This window comes from Salvelinus fontinalis, chromosome 26 (assembly GCF_029448725.1).
Source record: "Salvelinus fontinalis isolate EN_2023a chromosome 26, ASM2944872v1, whole genome shotgun sequence".
Taxonomy (NCBI): domain Eukaryota; kingdom Metazoa; phylum Chordata; class Actinopteri; order Salmoniformes; family Salmonidae; genus Salvelinus; species Salvelinus fontinalis.
The window spans coordinates 25,038,288-25,059,794 of NC_074690.1; the positions used below are offsets into that span (position 1 = coordinate 25,038,288).

The window sequence follows — 21,507 nt, forward strand, 5'->3', positions numbered from 1 at the left end:
CACCTACTGATCTACCTACCAGCTTGTGCTTTTTTCCTCCCACAATACTTTTATTTTGAAAACGAGGCGATACGTTATACAGGTAGTAACCTTCCACTGGGTGACTATTTCCAAGTTCAAAGCAAATTTCTAGCTGAAACTTCCGTGTCTTTGGCCTCGACTTTTCCTATTGCACCTTTGAATTTACATTGAGATTTATATTCTAACCTGGTTGTTTGCCGTAAATCGGACCATGACTGCCATACTCCCTCGTATCGATCAGTTGTCTTCCAGTTGTGTGAATTCTGGCATGCAACCCTGGTTCAATGACAGTACAAGAAACCAATAAATATTTAGTGGAAACGAAAAAATGCGATTTTCATTTAGTAAAATATACTACAGTTGCTAGCCGCGCTTGCCCCTCTTGGAGAGCATCGGCTCAGCTTTCCAGGTGCTATTGTAGCAAAGAGGGTTCCATTCTTTCTGGGTTGTCTAATGTAGCCCAATAATGGACTAAATGAGCCTACCGTTACTCCTTATAGTCCAAGGACCTTACATGTTCTGTTTAGAGGCGAATTGGCTCTGGCAGCCAAAACGGACAAATACTCCCATCTAAACTAGCCGACTAAACTCCACCGTGTGCGACTTGTGTGAGCGCACTGGAGCTCCAAAGTTACATAAAATACGTATTTTAGCACGCAAAGAATAGCGCGCAATTACACAGAACAACGTCATGTGTAATCGGGGGCTGTTCTTTTGAAATCTATCGTTTTTGATAACTTTCTTTATTGTGAGGTTCAGTCCGCCCACACTAGTCACCGCTCAACTCCATCTTAAATCGCGGAGTTGGAGTTTAATCGGCGACATCTAAATGAATAGATTCTCAATTGCTGAACAATTCTATAAAGATAGCTAAAGCTCTCTACTTTTGTATCACCTCTAAATAATTTCACAAATGCAAAATATACACTTAACCGTTTTTTACACATTTGAATGCGACTGTATTTTTCAGTGACAACACGTTCTAACGTTACTTACATTTACACTCAGACTCAGATAGCTAATTGGCACAGGTAATCCTGTCTTCCTCTTTTTTCAATAAACATGCCCTGTAACATGGAAACATGGCAGTGTGGGAATTCTAACCCTATAAATGTGTGATTTATTTTATTTTATTTCACCTTTATTTAACCAGGTAGGCAACAAGTTCTCATTTCCAATTGCGACCTGGCCAATATAAAGCAAAGCAGTTCGACACAAACAACAACACAGAGTTACACATGGAGTAAAACAAACATACAGTCAATAATACAGTAGAAAAATAAGTCTATATACAAAGGAAGGTAAAGGCAAAAAAAGGCCATGGTGGCGAAGTAAATACAATATAGAAAGTAAAACATTGGAATGGTAGATTTGCAGTGAAAGAATGTGCAAAGTGGAAATAGAAATAATGGGGTGCAAAGGAGCAAAATAAATAAATACAGTAGGGGAAGAGTTTGGGCTAAATTATAGATGGGCTATGTACACGTGCAGTAATCTATCTGTGAGCTGCTCTGACAACTGGTGCTTAAAGCTAGTGAGGGAGATTAGTGTTTCCAGTTTCAGAGATTTTTGTAATAATTTAACCTTTTATTTTAGAAAAGTATTTCTCGCTGATTTCAGTTCCTTATGTTTCCAAAACCGTACTGCAAGCGATGCGTTTTTAGGTTCATAATGAGTGTCAAGGCAAAACACCCCCGACCAGAAGTTACTATCGTCAATAGACGTAGTTAGCGTCTATGAATGGGCTGGGTCAAATGCGGTAAGATTGTAGGCAGCTATTGTTTGTATGGATATTGAAATTGACCAAAAGTGTCAAGATGCATGAATGAAGTACTGTACTTGTTTTCAGACAAGTTTTGATAGACACCGGAGAGCCTGCTGTCCCTGAGTACATCAGCAGTCTCAAACAAGCCTTGAGTCAGTTCAACACTACCATCCAGGAGATCATTGTCACCCATTAGCAGCACGGCCATACAGGTGGATAGACATCAGCAGGGACATCACTGGAGGTAAGAGTGACACCTGAGGATAAGCTTCTCTGTCATTTGGTCAGCTCCAGTTTGACAGCGCTGAAGCTCTACAGAGACTAGCTCATTTTCAGGACATAACCTATGGCTTGCTGAGACTGAGCTTCTGTGTCAGCAAGCGTAATGCCCTGGACCAGAGCTAGAGGCCAATGCTTTTATTTTTGCATGCACGTTCAGAGTTAAAAGTCAGTAAACTTCCTCGCTCTCCCCCAACTGACGAAATAATAGTGCAAAGTAAGATGTACACTTACCTGAAGCATGGAGATAGAGGGGGCCACACTGAAGTGAGTTGATTGTCTAGTGTTACTATGTGTTACTAGTATGTGCATGCATGTGCCCTTTTAAGTAATATATTGGCCAAAGCCAGTGTCATGTGTGTCTGTCTGTATGTCTGTCTATCTCTGTGGCTGTATGTATGTGCACTGTCTCATCCACAGTCTGAGCATGGTTGTCTATCTGTCTGTGCATGGTCCTGTTCTCCCCAGGACACACAGAGGTCCTCGTGTTGGAGGAGGAGAAGGCCAACTTCTCAGGAGACTGTATTCTGGGGGAGGGAACTGCCGTGTTTGAAGATCTCTATGACTATGTGAAATCTCTGCAAATCCTGTTGGACTCACAGGCTGACCTAATATACTCAACTCTGAAACACTGAATGGTATAATTGAATGAAAAGTGCTCAAAAAGGCATGGATATCATCCATTAGAAAAGACACATTACATTACATAAATTATACTGTCAGTCACACCTTCAAATGGCTAGTTCACATTAGCTACAGTGCCTTCAGAAAGTATTCACACCCCTTGACTTTTTGTTGTGTTACATCCTGAATTTAAAATGCATTACATTGAGATGTGTGGCACTGGCCCATACACAATACTCCATAATGTCAAGGTGGAATTATGTTTGTAGACATTTTTACAAATGTATTACAAATGAAAGCTGAAGTGTCAATAAGTCAATAAGTATTCAACCCCTTTGTTATGGCAAGAAGTACAAATTTGCTTAACAAGTCACAAAATAATTTGCATGGACTCACTGTGTGCAATAATAGTGTTTAACGTGATCTTTGAATAACTACCTAATTTCTGTACCCCACACATACAATTATCTGTAAGGTCCCTCAGTCGAGCAGTGAATTACAAACAGATTCAACCACAAGGATAAAAAGGATTAGGATAAAAAGAAACTGAATAAAATTAAGCACAGACAAAATTCTAGAGGAAAACCTGGTCAGTCTGCTTTCCAACAGACACTGTAAGACAAATCCCCCTTTCAGCAGGACAATAACCTAAAACACAAGGCCAAATATACACTGGAGTTGCTTACCAAGATTACAGTGAATGTTCCTGAGTGGCCTAGTTACAGTTTTGACTTACACTGAACAAAAATATAAATGGAACATGTAACATTTTCAAAGTTTACTGAGTAACAGTTCATATAAGGAAATCAGTCAATTGAAATTAATACATTAGGCCCTAATCTATGGATTTCACATGACTGGGAATACAGATATGCATCCGTTGGTCACAGATACCATTTAAAAAAGGTAGGGGTGGGGATCAGAAAACCAGTCAGTATCTGGTGTGACCACCATTTGCCTCATGCAGCGCGACACATCTCCTTTGCATAGAGTTGATCAGGCTGTTGATTGTGGCCTGTGGAATGTTGTCCCACTCCTCTTCAATGGCTGTGCAAAGTTGCTGGACTTTGGCGGGAACTGGAACATGCTGTCGTACACGTCGATCCAGAGCATCCAAAACATGCTCAATGGGTGACATGTCTGGTGAGTATGCAGGCCATTGAAGAACTGGGCCTCTTTCAGCTTCCAGGAATTGAGTAAAGATCCTTGCGACATGAGGTTGTGCATTATGCTGAAACATGAGGTGATGGTGGGGGATGAATGGCATCAATAAAATGCAACTGTGTGTGCCTAGCTTATGCCTACTCATACATAATCCCACCGCCACCATGGGGCACACTGTTCACAATGTTGACATCAGCAAACCGCTCGCCCAATTGAGGCCATACACGCTGTTTGCCATCTGCCCGGTACAGTTGAAACCGGGATTAATCCGTGAAGGGCACACTTCTCCAGCGTGCCAGTGGCCATCAAAGTTAAGCATTTTCCCACTGAAGTCGGTTATGACATCAAACTGCGGTCAGGTCAAGACCCTGGTGAGGACGACGAGCACACATGAGCTTCCCTGAGACTTTCTGACAGTTTGTGCAGAAATTCTACAGTTGTGCAAACCCATAGATTCATCAACTGTCCGGGTGTCTGGTCTCAGACCATCCCATAGGTGAAGAAACCAGATGTGGAGTTCCTGGGCTGGCGTGGTTACACATTGTCTGTGGTTGTGAGGCCGGCTGGACGTACTGCCAAATTCTCTAAAACGACGTTGGAGTTAGGTAGAGAGATGAACTTTAAATTCTCTGGTAACAGCTCTGATGGACATTCCTGCAGTCAGCAAGCCAATTGCACACTACCTCAAAACTTGAGACATCTATGGCATTGTGTTGTGAGACAAAGCTGCACATTTTAGAGTGGCCTTTTATTGTCCCCAGCATAAGGTGCACCTGTAAAAGGATCATGCTGTTTAATCAGCTTCTTGATATGCCACATCGTACAAGTGGATGGTTTATCTTGGCCAAGGATAAATGCCCACTAACAGGGATGCAAACAAAATTGTGCACAAAATTTGAAAGAAATAAGCTTTTTGTGCGTATGGAACATTTCTGGGAACTTTTATTTCAGCTCATGAAACATGGGACCAACACTTTACATGTTGCATTTATATATTTTTTCAGTGTAAATTGGCTTGAAAATAAATAGACTTGAAAATGGCTGTCTAGCAATGATCAACAACCAACTTGACAGAGCTTGAAGAATTTGAAAAAGAATGTACAAATATTTAACAATCCAGTTGTGCAAAGCTCAGAGACTTACCCAGAAAGACTCACAGCTGTAATCACTGCCAAAGGTGATTCTAACATGTATTGACTCAGGGGTGTGAATAAATTATACATGTCAGTGTTTACATTTCAATACATTATGCAAAACTGTCTAAAAACATGTTTTCGCTTTCTCATTATGGGGTATTGTGTGTAAACGGGTGAGATTTTTTTTTATTTAATCCATTTTGAATTCAGGCTGTAACACAACAAAATGTGGAATAAGTCAAGGGGTATGAATGATTTCTGAAGGCTCTTTATGTATAGAAATCAACACAAAAACATCTTCTATAAGAGTCATTAATTTCTTCCTTATCTAATATCTGCAGGCCATAGCCCTGTGGTCCAAGATGCAGCTTCTAAGTTCCCGCATTACATCAGCCATAGAAACCTCAGAAAGCAACAGTTCCTCACTGTCCTCCAGGCAGCCGTAAGGGAACACATTGACTTCTATGGAACTGGTCAAAGTCGTCTACAAGGTGTGAGAATTGTAACTTAAAGTTATGATCCTCTGTTGGTAACCGTAAGATTGATATACAGTATGCGTAGATGCTGACCCAAGAATGTTAAGTCATTCAAAACATACTAACTAACACTGCTTTGCCTATAGAAATGAACATTTACAAATCTGTGTAATCTTGTGCTATACTCTACTTTGTATCTCACTTTGTAACATTTAGGAGACACCTTGTGCATCACCTTAAGGAATTTGAGAAGGATGGGAAGAAAACTTTTGGTTTGTCTTAATTTCTCTCAATTAAATTGTCATCTTATGTTACACTATTTGATTAATGTACTGTAATACTATGTTCTGGATGTTTATAATTTTGTCTCCAATTTTCATTCAGCCAGTGATGAATCTTCTCACACAAATAAATGGAAGAGTAGTTTGTGATCCACACTTTAATACGACAAAGGACACTTAAGATCTTGGATTTCCCTGTGCAACGCACAAATGAGCTTGGTTTGGTGTGATATGAAGAGTATTTTGCAAGAATATTAAGTTATTCTTCATATCAATTAAATGATTGTGTCTGTACTGTCTGAATACAGCCAAAGGAGAAAGTTGAAATGTGAAAGAAGAGTATAGCTGGCCCGGCACATCAATTTAGGGCGCTACCAATGTACTGGTGGCCACCTTTCATCCATTTTTAACATGCCGACTTTGGAAATTTGAGGACATCGTTTGAACTTCGGTATGTGCCTAGGGACAGCTGAACTCAAGATAAGCACATATAAATTGAAACCCTGTGCAAAGAGTTCATTTCAACCAAGATCACGCTGATTTTCCAATTGAAACACCAAGATCAAACTATATGACTCCATAATGCAAAATGTGCAGATGCCTAATAAATTATACTTTTTCAAAATAGAGCAAAACGCGACTGAACGTTCTAATTTCATCATTCATTGCCTTTTGCTGATTGTGCAATTTAAACCTTGTATGGGGGCCCATGATCAACGCTAATGCATGCGCTAACGTCACTCTGAGAAATACTCACAAGGTGGCAGTGTTTATCAAAGAAATAATAAACGAACTGGAAAATGAGAAAGAGGAGTAGAATCAGAGACGGAAGTGGAAGCAAGAGACAACCCACTCAATGTGGGTTGGGGTGGCTTTTGAATGTACTACTGAATTGTGATTTTGAAACTGTAATAGGCAACCAAAGCAATGATTGGCTGCCCTTGATTCCACCCTATGAAATGTATGGAACTAAATCCCCCAAATTTCTCAAACTACATAAATATTATATTTATAGGATAGAGAATTAAAAGGTGTAAAATACTGCTAAAAAGCATGAAACGAGTATAACATAAGGCAGAGAAATAGCTACACGAGTCCCTCTTTCAAAATGTACAAACCCTTTACCTTCCCCAAACAATCTCCATTTAATTGAAGCACATTATTTAACAACAATTTATTTTATCAACAGCAGGTTTGGCCAATTAGCAAGTGGCTATGGCCACTATAAAGGCAGAAACGGGGGAAAGTAAGTAGCCTAATTGGTTCTATGGATATTTTGAGGATGCAACACTGTATCTGTCCCCTTATGGTGTCTTTGAGAGCATGGGCAGCACCATTGAAGCCATCTCCATTTTGAAGTAGTACATTTTTGTCTTCTACTACTTCTATGAGTTTGTAAACAAACTGAAAGGGGACATACTACCACCTGGATTGTGTTGTTTGAACAGGTATAAAACCAAAGTTGTCGATTTACTGCCACTTGCATTTATGGAATGTTTGCTCAGGAGTATAATTAATTGGCTGATCCCTCCTGATGTGGATGGAATTGTGATCGTTCCTTAACTCATGGGAAGTCCCACCCAGTTGACTAGTTAAGAATTATGAAAGTCCTCAATGGCACTGCCCATGTTAACTGGCTTTTGGGCACTAGAGTCCTCTATCTAGCTCTATGGTTTGGACCAAGATGATTTATGAGCAGTTCGAACATCTGCCTGAGACATTTTTACCATGCCATAGAGACAAAATTCCGAATGTGAAGAGAGGCACTATCTTACTGTGTTTGTGTGGAGGCATGTTAATTGACTCCTACTTATATTAATGTGTTGTAGCTTGGGCTGCATGGCAAATACAAAGCCTAACATCAAATACAAACCTGAAGAGTAAGGCACACTTTTTCACTCATTAATTTGGGCCTAAAATGACGGGGTGTTTGTTGGTAGCCTACATTTGAAAGACTCCAAAATGTAATGTTTCATTATTTAAATTCAACCTTAAAGGACGATATGACTAAAACACTTCTGAGTAAGCACAGCAGGGTCAACCTATTCAAGTTAAAAAAATACATTGTTAACAAACTTTAATCGGCCGCATTGATACCATGAGTCTGTCTGCCTTTAAGCTGTTATGGCTGGCTGCAGTGTCATTATTTTGTCCTTCTGTTCTGTGAGCAGCAAAGTCTATTGTGGTAATGAGGGCTGGTGCGCTGCGCGTGTGGGGGAGGACTACGGGCATGATAAACAAGCACCCAGTCATCGCAGAGGAACATGGCGGCAGTGCTGTTACATTGCCGATTCACGAGTACGAAGGTCCTGACATAGCAGTTCACATTTATGGGACTTCAAGTTACGGTAAGTTATGGAAAGTAACTTACAATATATGCATTTTGTAGTGAAGAAATATGTTTTTGTGCAGATATATATGCTATAATCCATAATGTCAGTTTAGGTTTACCATTGGGGAGCTGCGTTGTTGCTTGTTATCTGAAGCGAGATATTTCTTTAGATGGTTCGAAGATTACTTCCACACTAGTTTTGTTTTGAAGCGTTGCTGAAGTTTAACTTTGTTTAGGCTACTAATCAATGTAAATCACATTTGTTTTGGCTTGTGAGTCTATAGGCTACTGTATTTGAGTTTCAGAGAGAAGTTGAAGGAGATTTCTATTTGCAAATTCATTTGAAGATTGAACAACGACATCGATAGCGGATATAGTGGTAAACATTGCACGTAGTTCGAGGTTTTTGCATAATGCAAAATAGCTTATTGAAACCAAAAGAACAGATGTGGTTGAAGAAACCAAACGTCACTGGCGTATGATTTCAAGTAGGAAATCCTCAGCAAGCAAGGCACCACATTTTCGATTGGTAATCCGTCTTATCAACTATTTAACACTGTTAGAAACTTTTGCGATCTGAGAAGTGCAACAATATATCAATCACATTGACACATTCAAAGAAATATCATTTTGATTTTAACTGTTCATCAACCTTTGAGTGACGTCATATGGCGAACGTGACGCAAGTCTTCCCACAGGAGTTATCTATAACTGTTCAAAAAAATAATAATTGTTCCAAAACACAAATATTTGGCAATTCGTTCCTATAACCTAACTGTTGGTTTATCAGTGACTATCACCTAAACGGTTAAAACAAATATCTCAATCATAGTATTATTTTATTGCTTGCCTTGTTGTGAGAATCTCTGTGTTACTGTGTGTTAATGAATCATCAGCTTTAAATTGCTAGTAAAGAATTTTAGGAGAAAGGAATGGCTCCAAAATCGAATACAGTTCACATTGAGCAGGGCCAGTGGGCCACCAATAAATTGTCCTGCAGAAGGTTGACCATATGGCAGGTGTAGTGTTATCCATAGTGAGATATTTCCTTAAAAGTCAAACTGCTATTAGAGTAGAAATATAAAGATTGGACGAAAGGCTGGATCTATTGGTAGAGAATCTCTTAATATTGGACTAGTGGCCCTTTAAAGACTTTATTCTCTGCTTCTGTATTACACACCAGTGAACTTGGAAAGCTATTGCATCACACAGCTGCTTTCCTTGTCCTGTCATTGTCCATCTTTTCAGTATTAAATGCACGAATCTTACATGAAAAACTGAACTTTGTTGACAGAGATGGGCAACTTTATATTTGTTTAGTAATGGAACATATAGTATTTTCGATCTTATTTTGCTTATCGCTTTAGTGCCTTTTAGCCTGTTCATTTACCATTATTTAGTAAGCTATGCAGAAGACTTGGCATGTGCTTCAAACATACAGTACACAGCGAGTGATTTGAAAGGGATGCCATTTCATTGCAAAGCTCGATGACTGTACTTAACATTTAAAGTGGAACTGACAGTGTTTTAGCATTTTAGGCATTTAAAATACATTTATCCAGAGAAACATATGGGAGCAATTAGGGTTAAGTGCCTTGCTCAAGGGCACACTGGTAGATTTTTCACCCAGTTGGCTCATGGATTCAAACCAGCAACCTTTCGGTTACTGACCCAACGCTCTTGGCATGAAATCTTATTTAAATCTGTTCATATTCACCCCGAGGAAGAATATGATGCCTTTAAAAAAAGAAAAACTTTTACTTTACATTTTCTGAGTAGCGAGCACTTAGCTATGGTCATTTTCACGTTTTCATACTCCCATAGAATGTTGGGGAATGACGTAGAGGAAGACTTTTGTGAAAAATTCTAATGCAATATAGAGTGGGAAAGCGGCCATGCATTTGGACAATTCAGTAAATAACACCTAATAAAAACGTGTCAGTCTGGTCAAGGACCGGACTCTACACAGACCGGTTCACCATAGCCAATCGGAGCTACAGTAGGTCCAGATGCAAATAAGCAATTTTCCACATGGGCCTGTCATCATTTACTTTGAACTTTGACTGTGTTTACAGGCAGTAGCAACAGCGAAATTTTTGATAATTAGAAAAGCATTCGCCAAAATACCAGAATGAAATTAGCTACAATCTAATGAGGGAACAGTAGATAAACCCTCTCAAAGTTTAAGCTTGTAGTTGGCTGTCATAATTGAACTGATAAACGATGGGAATAGTAGCCTGCTCGCCCTTCTGCAGCTTGCCTGCCAATGCATGCTTGTCCCAACCCACGCTTTGACAACTGAATGGGAACATGCCTGCCTGCACATTTTGATCGATGGGCAGTTTTTCTCAAGCAGGTTTCTGCAGGCTTAACATGAATTTAGGGCTTGCAAAGTTATCGTGTAACCGACTAAAATAAAATAACCGTCATAACCGTTTTTATTATATTTTGTTTATTTGTGGAATGAACAGCTGACTGAAGACAGGCCAGGCAGTCTTGCAGTTTACTCTATTGTCTGTGGTAACATGAACTCTTTACAGCTGCGATGAAACTGTGTTGCTCCTTGCTGAAACAACCTAGGTGCTTTAGGAAAGGAGTCTGGTTGCCTAGGCTATGCCACCTTCACTTCAGCAGCAGAATATGCAGTCAGGAGAGGAGAAAAATGTGTGCCTTTTCATATATATATTTTTTTAATGGAAACAATACTATTCAAACGATTATAACAGTGACTGCGATCATTTGGCTGACCAATAACCATTATTGAAAATTCCTTGATGTCACAGCCCTGCCTGAACTTAAATCCCATCTCAGGGTTAAGTCTGCTAAAAGCACAGCAACATCAGTTATTTCTTTTGCTTTGAGTTTATTTACTCATTTCAAAGTAATCAGAACTCTGATATTTGAAGTGCTGCATCAGTAAATTGAGTGCTCTAACCTACATCTCACCTTGTGCTTTCCTCCACTGGCCATTGAAATTCCAGAGTAATGCTCTGCTTCTCAGTAATTGTATTGTATATCTGTTCTTATGTGGCCTAGTTATGAGAGGCTGTGTACTACTACAGTATGATTATTAATTTATCCAGGGCCCTTGAATGTCCATTCTGTGTTCATGTTACTATTGGAATTCTATCTTTTGGACATACATTTTCTCTTTTACTTTAGCGTGCCCAGTTCCTGTCACAGTTGTTCAATTGATCTATTCATATGGATTCATTTCATTACCTTTTGTCTTTGTATACAATGCAGACCAGGTTATGATACAACAGCATTGTTTGTTTATATGTTGTCTACCATACTGTGGGACAGAATGGCTCTGTAGGGTGACTACAATTCTAAATGATTGGACCTCGGTACTGGAGAATTAGTCACATTACAGTTTTCTTCCAAGTGCATGCAGGCCAGTGCTGCTTACAAGGGCACTTCCCAGGACAGAGTGTGTGTGTATATGGTGCTGCCACCCTCTGGCAGTCATCTCCTCAAATACCTCAATGACGGTTCATGGGTGGACTGTCATCTTACAATAAGCAGTCCATTCCTTTCTAGCATTCAGCAATGCAGAAAAATAGCAATTACTGTCATGAAATGGTGGATGTAACATACTGGACTGAGGAGGAGACTGGTTCAAATGGTGTATCTGTGTGTGTGAACCCCTCAGTGTACAGTCCGCACACACACACAGTCGAATAAGTGTACTTAGGCTGCATTTACACAGGCAGCCCAATTCTGATATTTTGCCAAATTGTTGTCAAAAGAGCTGATTTGATTGGTCAAAAGACACAATTCGTGAAAAAAATATCAGAATTGGGCTGCCTGTGTAAATGCAGCAATGGTGTACACATACAGTCACAACCCACCATGGTAAACTGTTTCTAGGCCACCCAGCAAACAAGAGGGAATGCAGCAGAATGAACCAGTGGCCAGGGAGCCAAGTCCAGGGTTGCATAACAAGTGCTAATTTGGTTTGAGCTGTGGCCATAATTCTGCAGCTATGTGACAGGGCCCTGGTGGTAAAGTCCCCCTGTGCTACACCCTGTGTGAAGCACTGTGGGCTAACATGACTAGCAGCTAAGCCTGCATGCTTGGATCCAACCTCTGTTTTGTTTAGAATGTTATTTTCTTCTTCGGGAATCCCACATTGCTGTGAGAAAGGTCAGCAGCATTTTCATGTAGGTGCTCGCATGTTAACTCCACCAGTGGTTAGGACAAGTACTGTTCTGCAGTATTTGCCTGCATGTGTAGAGAAACCTGGAGGCAGTGGTTGCATGAATTAGCCTGGAATAATATTAGGTAGTATGGATGTGAAAAGCCTACCAATAAACTCTGAAGCCTTGTTCACACTGCAGGCCTTAATGCTCAAATCAGCTTTGTTTTTCAGTTCTGTTTTGGAATATTGACTGTCCAAACACCAAGTTACAAGTGACCAAACTGGATTTGTGTGTGTTCAGACAGCAGTTATTTGCTGACATGGCTACAATAGTTATTATAGTAACGAGTGGTGTAGGCTGATTTGGTAGTGGTTCTCATGCTTCTGATCACTCAGATGTTATGTAGCAAGCTAAAGTGACAACAATGTCTGTCATGGATGTTTCCCAGTTGCTTTGAATGTTCAAAATCATTGTGTAAGAACTTATTTTTTTTATTTGTATTTTTTTTAAAGCCTCAAAGGATAAGATGATCCAACTTTCAAAACTAGTCATTTTTGGCGAGCCACAGCACTGAACTAGCTAGCTAGCTGTTTAGCTTTCTATCACATTCACTCATTTGTTTTATAAACAATTAACAAGCTAGTTAGCTACCACATGCTCTTGGCAAACTGTCAACAGAATAGCTAGCAAGCAACAAGGTATTCCAAATAGCAGTTTAAAAACCACTTGAGGGCAAATAAATCAAATTTGACCTTTCAGAGACCAGTCGCATGGCCAAGGTGGTTTGAAATGTGGCTTGAAATATCAGATTCCATATGCTTTTTGGCTGTTTAGACTGCAGGAAAAATAACAGATTTGAGTCGGACATGCAAAAAAAAAAAGGATTTGAGTGATTTCAAACTACCATTGTGAACAAGGCTTAATTGTGCCATGTTATGAAAATAAGTTTGGTTATGATGGTTTTAAGTTAGGATCAATGTAAAATCATCAGGTATTACAATGTGATCATGATATCGACCATTTAACATCCTAACTGTCATCACTGCTGACATCGGAAGGCAAGTAGTATTTGTTGCAATACCATAATGACAAAAGTCTTCTAAGGCTAGATGCTTACCATCTGGTTGCTTGGTAACACAAATTAATCATAGCCTGGAAGTGTGTGTGTAAAATGGTTTAAGGATCACTACTATCGCATGTGCTTCTCTGGTTTACTATGTTGGTGTACAGATGTGAAACTAGACACCTAGAAAACACTATGGAGAAAACAATATTTACTTTCTACAGATCTAAGATCAGCTGTACTGTGTAATTGCTAACGCTTGGATTGGTTGAGAAAAATCTGATTTTAGATCTGTGCAGGCAGGGGGCAAAGTCTACCATGAGCCAATTGGACAAATTAAAATTCATGACAGCATTCCGTGTCGATTGAGTAATGACTTGTAAGCGCTCGGCCAAAGGTCTGAGAGATCCGCTCGGGTATCTACTGTAACTTCAAGCCATCAACCAGGAGAGAAATTCCATCTGAGTGAGGTGCCATTTTATCCTGATGTGTGTTGTGTTCAGATCACATGACTGGATCAAATGAATTGATCTGGGTGAGCCAGCATTGCTCTTCAAGCTGCCCTGTCATTGGTTCATTCCGGTGGGAATGAGCCAATGCAAAACTGTCATTGAAGAATCTCAAATATATATATACATATTTTGATTTGTTTAACAATTATTTTTGGTTTCTACATGATTCCATGTGTTATTTCATAGTTTTGATGTCTTCACTATTCTACAATGTAGGAAATTAGTAAAAAAATAAAGAAAAACCCCAGAATGAATAGGTGTCCAAACTTTTGACTGGTAGTGTACATCCTAAGCATAGCTCATTGTTCTGTTGTGAATTCTTCCTTTAACTGATTGACTATCAACAGAAAGCTGATGTCCTCTGGCCATGCTCCCCCACCCATCCCCTCTCTCTCGGGGCCCTGTGGTTGGTGGAGATCATGTTACAGCAGGAGGAAAGCACTGCTGCTTTCAACACACAGCATTACATGATAGTCCTGACTGACTTGGGGAGATTTAACCTGTCCCTGTTCAATGCTGGACTGTGTCTGCAACTGCTTTGTGTGCGCACACAGCACCTGTTCTCATTTGAAGACTATTTGACTTGCTTTTGTCCTGCATATTTTTGAAATTCACTTAACAGGAGATGTGATGGATGTAGGCCTACATCAATATGCAATGAAAGAAGAAACCCTGAAATACAACCAGTGTGTGCTAGGTCCTAGGCCCTGCTCCTCCCTCTGAATGGGATGGTGTGTTAGGATCAGCTGTAGGCCCCACTCCCCACACCTCCCTTTGGTCTCTCTGGGACCAGGTGCATCTTTAAGTTCTCTGTGGTTTGAGGCTGCAGCCTGCTGAGCGTCTGTCATACAGCGTCTGTCATACAGTACAAATCAGACAAACACCACCGGGGAAGCTCTAGCAGATGTATACAGTTGACCAGTCACCAACAAATGTGCTTCCCCTTTCTACTCTTTCTCTTACTGCAGTGCTTTCTGACTTGTCGCTTTCAATTTCATGTCATGCTGCTCACACGTTGAAGTGAGGTAATCATGGTATAGCTACCGGTCCTCGCAGGTTCAACTAATGCCAATTAGCAATGTGTCTGTGGAACTTGGCTGATTGCATTGAAAAATTAACTATAGCTCTCGAGTCAATTGAATGTACAGTAAATGTGTCTTTAGGTTTGCATCAAACTGTAGTATGCCTCTTCTTGTTCAGGCCTTCAAAGAGAGGAGTGGGTGATACCTGAAGGAAACCTGCAGCAGAAGTTCGTTAAGAAGGATGCATTTCATAAGCCAAGGTGAGTCAGCTGAATCAACCGTTCTCATTCCCTCCCTGATATTGTGCCATTTCTGCTTTGGAACCGTCCTGTTTACTATAAGACACTTAAGCCTTGTTTGAGCCATAAGGCAGTAGGAGCCTGTCTCGTGTTTCCGAGGGCGTGAGGCTGTTTGATGTACAAGTACAACCCCTGTACAGGACGCTAGCCAACGGTGTATAATATAGTGTATACTATATTTGTATCTAACAACAATCTACATTTACTGGCAATTACTGACATACATACCTCTATGACAACAAGCCATTTGTTGGTTCTATAGAACTGTTATAAACCAAATATTGATGTTATGTAATGATCTGCAAAGTGAAAGTAAAGAGAAGCGACAGGCCTCTGCAGGTTGACTGGCTAGTGAAACTAAAGCCAGCTGCCTGCTGTGTTTAAAACACACACACTTCTTTTGTCTTTTGCCAGCCCATTGTTGCCTCTGCTTTGTCTCATGTGACAAGAGCAGGCCATTATCTTGGTGAAAAGGGAAACCACTTTTTGGGGCCTGGCATCAAACTATTGGAATTTTCGAGTGCTCTCTGCTCTTTCTAGCTGCTGGATTTCCGGAGGCGGGGCCAGGGAAGAGTGGGGGAGGGGATTGGAGATCATCGGCTGCGGCTCTGAGGGGATTTGTGCTGTAGTTTGTCAGCTGTCATTAGGAGCAGATGACACAGGAGGTAATCTGCTGTTTGTGCATGTCCTTGCTCCAGCATGTGTCTCTGTCTACATCGCTGCGTAGCGTGTACAGCGCTGTGACTGCCTGTCTGCCTGGGCTCAACGTTAACCAGGCTATATGGGAGGGCTTCTCCTGTTTTTGCTGTGAAACTGAATCTACAGTAGCCATGGGTCAGATACTGTTGATTTATGGACCCATGTTTGGTCAAAGGGGTAAGTAATCAAGGAATGGAATAAATAGCTATTGTTTCCCAATGGAGGAGATTATATTAAGTTTAGAATTGTTTGTTTCTTGGTATAGAATTGTTGCTGTTTTTAGGTGAGTGTTTTGTGTGTGATTTTTATATATGTTGTGTATTTCAAACTTCCTACGGTATCCTGAGAGGAATTTAGATGTCCACAGAACATTCCATTAGCTCTTTGTTGTGTGCTGTCAGCAGTCCTACTGATGCCACCGGAGATGAACAGGACAAGCCCCTCTGTAAACAACCCAGAGGGCCACCAGTCTGGTGAGGGGGCTGGGATACTAAATTAACTTTGTATATAGAGCTGTGAATGTGTGGCCAAATAAATGTGTACAGTTAACTGACAGTAATGAATTTAGGCTTCTGGATCCTGTCATCAGACACGAGGGCTCAGAAGTGCATTTCATTGGGCTTTGGTCAAAGTAGTGTACTACATACTATTTGTTTTTTTGACCAAGTCATATAGTAGGCCCCTAGCTGTCGGTCATGGGGCATCTCTTCAGTAGAGGGCTGAGGAAGGTGAACCTGGCTCTTTAACACACCTCTCACCCTGCCGGCTTCTTGCCTGGCATAGAAAAGCATAGGCCAGGTGACAGCAACAGGTGGGCCCAGGCCAAAACTAGTTTGCCACAGTGTAAGTGTGTTCAATGGTATTGATCTGGTTCCATGATCAATGCATTATAACATTGGGTGTGTCCCAAATGGCTCCCTTTGTAGTGCACTACCTTTGACCAGAGCCCAATAGGCCTATATAAGGAATATGGTGCCATTTCTGACACAGACATTGTCAAGCCCACACAGGCTGTAATGTAAGGTCAGCCTGTTATTTTCATGTTGCCTTCAATCGGCCGATTGAGCAAAATCTGAACCAATTTTGTGTGCTCAGTCAGTGTACAGAAATATTTCTTAGAGAATAATTTGGACTAATTCTAAGTAAATTACATTGACTGTTCGCTTCATTCAAATAGCAATTTGGGATGTATTAATGGAACAGAAGTGGGTCATTGACGATGAGCACACTTGGACTACACTTCACTTCACAGCGCGCACCCAGTCAGTCGTTTGGTGCACATTCCAGCACACAAGTGTCACAAGGCATCAGTAAATTAGGAAAACACAAAAGACTGTTATAAATGCCTATCCTGTTTTACCAATGGTAGCAGCCAGGGCTGAGCAGAACATCTGGTTGGTCCTATGCTTTCTGTCTATTAGGAGTGACTCATTTCTTCTGGATATTCTATGATATCACCATTAATTCACAAGAGAAGTGTTTGCTAATTCCGCTACGGGGTGTGAGTCATGGGCTGTGTCCCAAATGGCACCCTATTCCCCATTTTAATTCCCTATATAGTGCATATGAGCCTTGGTCAAAAGTAGTACACTACAACAGGAATAGGGTACTGTTTGGGACGTACCATAGCTGTCCACTGAAGACTGAGCAGGGACGCCAGCCTCTTGGACCAGGGTTGATAGCCATTAAAGTGCCTTTTTTATTTAGGTCTGACTTTTGTCTCGGCTGGCAATGCTAAGTGTGTACCCTTACTATAGGGGAGAGGGGCTAGGGGTCAAAGGCAGGGGTGTGTATCTTAAATGGTGCCCTATTACCTATACTTGTGCTCTACTTTTGACCAGGGACCATACAGCTCTGGTCAAAAGTAGTGCACCAAATAGGGTGCCATTTGGGATATACCCAGGTAGTGTGAGTGGGCCAGGGGACGTCGGCAGGCCAGGGCTGAGCCCTGATTCAATTTGACCTGAGGGATCAGCCTGATAATGGCTGGCTCCAGCTCTCATCCGACGTCTCGTTGAATTGATTATTTTAGTCTGCTGCCTCCCTGGCCGCACCAGTATCAGATCAATGTGCAGGGGTACAAGGTATTTGTTTATTTATATTTCACCTTTATTTAACCAGGTAGGCCAGTTGAGAACAAGTTCTCATTCACAACTGCGACCTGGCCAAGATGAAGCAAAGCAGTGCGACACAGACAACAACACAGAGTTACACATGGAATAAACAAACGTACAGTCAATAACACAAAATAAAAAAAGATGTACATAAAGGCAGGGTAAAGTGGCTAGGCATCAGGATGGATAATAAGAGTAAGAATAAAGAACAGAGCAGCAGCGAGTTGAGTTAGTTGTCCCTTTTTGTCATTTACAGTTTAGGAATTGACTCGCGTGACAATGGAAAAACCACAGTATTTAATTTGGTTTTGTTTATTAGGATCTTTTAGCCCACCAAGGGCTAGTTTTCAAGAGTAATTGAAAAAGTAAGAACATTTTCATTGTTTTAGCCAACCCAATGTGGTGGTGTTGGGCTGTGTGTGTTAGTCTATTTTGGTCCATATGTCTTTTGTCTCCCAGACAGCGAAGAGGTTACAGGATAAACAACAGCTGCAAACAGAGATTGCGCACAAACATACGTAGCTACAGAAAAATGAAGGCTCCTAATCTGCATGTACACTAAAGATTTAATACCCAGTGTATATGTCTGATGGGAGGGCTTCAGCCCTGTTACGGTGAGGTTTTATACAGGCTTAGACCTCCGTCTCTGTACAGGCTTCGACCTCTTTCAACAGTCAAACTGAATGATATATCTCACTGACTAAGAGGGTCCACGTCATGTCAGTCTGCATGCGTGGTATCTCAACATCCTCAATAAGGCTCTTCTGAACTCAGTTACGCAGGCCTATGTGATCAGAAATATTTTGATTTATATATTCCTATATTTGGTTGTGCTGGCCAGCCTTGATACTCTTGTCAAAGCACTTGACTCTCCAGGGAGGATGATGATGATGAAGAGAGCAGTTACATCTGATTATGACATCATGGCGTTGATCCGATGTGGCCCCATTCTCAGCTCCCAGGAGGGTGGTGACCTCACAGAAAGCATGCTGGGACAGATTTCTCCATCACCGCTCGAGGCAGGCACACTCTTGATGAATTAACAGTGATGAAGCCTACCACAAAATGCTAACACCCCAGCGTCTTCTCCTTCCAATCCAATGCTAATGAAATTAGAGCCAAGTGCCTCAAAAGTAAAACCATTTAAAAACAATTTCGTCAGAGAGAAGAAAACAGTTCAGAGATCAACTGAGCCATTTAAAGAATGAACAATTGGATTGATCACTGCTTCCTAGCAGGATTATCTTCCTGATCAAAACACAAACCACTGTTCTGCTTTTGGGAGAATCACTTGTCATGTAGTGTGTTATTTTCAACCATAAAATAATTACAATTGTTTTAATCGTCTTGTGCAGCATGCCTAAAACATTCATACATTTAAATTAAGGACATTTTTAGAGTCTTACGCCTACTTTCCCTCATGTGTTATGGACCTGTGGAAATTGGAAGACTAATGTGCTGGCCACACTGGTTGCGTTACGTGCGCGAGCATTGCAAAATAAATGTACACGTGTTATTCAATCATTGCATCCACACTGCTCGAGTGCGTCAACGAGCATCTGCGTTAGGAGCGTATACCCATGTGGGTTATTGAAAGATGAACTGAGGTCCAGTTGCACCTTTAAAGTTGGTTGCCAACTGTAATATACATTCCAAAGAAGAATCCTGAAGGAGGAGAGATTACTAGAAACAAACTGTTTACCCTTTTATCTGTGGATTAATTATCGGAGTAGAGGACCTTGTGCATTTTAGGTAAAATAACAACCCAATGTTTATATCCCTGCACAAATTAGCTAGCAACAGCAAGCTAGCTAGCTAAATTGCCATATGTTTTAATGCTTTCGACCTGTCCCCAAATTAATATAGTTGGTTTAGATTTTGATTTGATATTTCAACCTGCGTGTAATGATCGTGTCTGGTGTGAGTGGGTAAAATCGATATGCATGAGATGCGCTTGCCTGGTGTAGTCGGCATGTAAGGCGTCATAAAGATCCATTTCCTCCATTGCATTTCGAGGAGGAGTAAGATGTCGTCACTAAATCTCTGCAAATCATTAAAAGCTGCATCGTCTACAACCCACGATCAGATTGAATCCCGGCTCAAGGTTACTCCTACGTTATCAGACCATTTTTAAAGGGCTTTTGCCCTTTTTTTTTATGTGAAAAGTATTATAAGTTGGAAGACCTTGCTCCAAATCACAATAGTCAAAGGCCATAGTGTGCTATTTTACTCAATGGTGGAAATGGCTGAATGGCCAACATTCTGAAATGATTTGTAACTTCTGAATGCATTGAGCTGCTACCTTGTAATGGAATGAGGATGTAGGCTCTGTCTATGCATTTAGAGCAAGCAGCCAGTCAAATAGCAGGCTGTTTACAATGGGCTGCGTCCCAATGGCACTCTATTCCCTGTGTGGTGCACTACTTTTGACCAGGACCTATAGGTCTCTGTTTACTGAGTCATGTGTGACCATGCCTCTGTTGTATTGTACTACCATTACCTTTAGGAGGGCATCTCTTGTTGTCTCTTCATCAGGATCAGAGGCTGTTTCACAGGGTAGGCTATATAGCGTTCTATTACATAATATTATATTCTCCCAAACACCTGCTCTGACTTTAAACTCAAAAGTTCGGCAAGCTACTTTTCTCAGCATCATGGAAAGTGCTACAATCTAAATGGGACGGTGGCTGATGTCTTCAATTTTCTCACTGTTATCTAATGCCTAGAGTACAGCTTTACATACATACCCAATCAGTTGACAGCGTCTCAAGATGATTGTATGATCTGTTTCGTTTCATGAGCTTTGATGAGCTCTCTCTCATTTAACTGATCAAGTGATTAGCCCTAATGATTCCTTCCTGTATAAATTTGCTAACCATGCCTACATGAGAGAAGTAGATTGAGACTCCTCCTGCTCCCACTCCTCATCCTCTTTCCCTCCTCCTCTCCTCTCCCCGCTCCTCCTCCTACTCCCCTCCTCCTTCTCATCCTCCTGATCGAATGGGGCCACTGTACTCTCAGTAAGGATCTGTGGGCTGATTATTCATTTAGATGAGCAGGGAGATTTGCTCCAGCCGGCCCTCTACTCCTCTCATCTGCTCAGTGGCAGGTCCAGGCTGTGTGTTATATAATGATCAGGTGCTGGCCTGTTAGTAATTTATTCTGCTGCTCCACCAGCAGATCAGCTCAACGCTAGGCTAGCTGACACCACCACTGCCCTAAAGACGAGCTAGGTGGCCACACTGTCGCATATGTAATGAAACCTCACTGTACATAATATGCTTTTGCTGTTTTTATTTATATTTATTCAGGAATTGGGGCATTTATTGTGATTAACTTATTTAAATTGTCCTCCGGGTAGATACAGATCACCGTAGGATTGTATTTTCACAAGTTAGTCAGAAATCTGTGATGCTTTTTGCTTACAACCATCGTTCTGGCTAAAGCAGTTCCATTTTGAATGTGGCCACGAATCTGTCTATTCAGATCAGTTGTGATTATCCTCTGTTTTTAAGCGTTATTTGCGTGACTGTTCTTGTCTCTGTGTACCACTGTTTCATGTATTTGTGTGGACT

General features: G+C 41.0%; 1 protein-coding gene and 1 pseudogene across 9 annotated transcripts in view; both read left to right on the forward strand.

Annotated features, from left to right (window-relative positions):
• Positions 1 to 232: 232 nt before the first annotated feature.
• Positions 233 to 5,486, forward strand: LOC129824599 (endoribonuclease LACTB2-like; annotated as a pseudogene).
• Positions 5,487 to 7,945: 2,459 nt separating this feature from the next.
• Positions 7,946 to 21,507, forward strand: part of LOC129823987 (nuclear receptor coactivator 2-like) — a 60,292-nt gene continuing 46,730 nt past the window's right edge. For 5 of the 9 annotated variants that reach the window (XM_055883208.1, XM_055883215.1, XM_055883212.1 and 2 more), the window contains exons 1-2: positions 7,946 to 8,094; positions 14,999 to 15,080. The gene's annotated coding sequence lies outside the window, so the exon portion shown is untranslated. The other 4 variants (XM_055883209.1, XM_055883213.1, XM_055883210.1 and 1 more) reach the window with 4 other exon arrangements.